The sequence below is a fragment of the Myotis davidii genome, unplaced genomic scaffold (genome assembly GCF_000327345.1).
Source record: "Myotis davidii unplaced genomic scaffold, ASM32734v1 scaffold3211, whole genome shotgun sequence".
Classification (NCBI taxonomy): Eukaryota; Metazoa; Chordata; class Mammalia; order Chiroptera; family Vespertilionidae; genus Myotis; species Myotis davidii.
In genome coordinates this window covers 115,834-116,078 of record NW_006282526.1, presented here as the reverse complement: position 1 = coordinate 116,078, position 245 = coordinate 115,834, and the positions used below count along the sequence as shown (strand labels likewise).

The following is a 245-nucleotide window of genomic DNA, read 5'->3' as shown; positions in this document are numbered from 1 at the left end:
AGGTATGTCCTGCTCACGGCCACGGCGGGGACAAGGACGGGCACCCAGCCCTGCCCGTCAGCAGGGGTGGCAGGAAGCAGCTTCTGTAGCCCTGGCACCTGCAGCCCTGCCATCTGCTGGGCAGAGGCCGGCCTGGGGCACCTCTCAGGGAGGGAGGGAACACGGGGGGCCTTCCCAGGGAAGGGCAGGGCCGGCCTCAGCTCCTCTCTGCCTCCTGCCAAGGGCCCTGCCCAGGGCCCACTCAG

The 245-nt window shown here is 71.0% G+C and overlaps 1 protein-coding gene across 1 annotated transcript in view; it reads right to left on the bottom strand.

The window, feature by feature from the left end:
• LOC102766465 (mucin-5B) overlaps positions 1-245 on the bottom strand; it is a 37,624-nt gene that overhangs the window by 24,730 nt on the left and 12,649 nt on the right. The window lies entirely within an intron of this gene.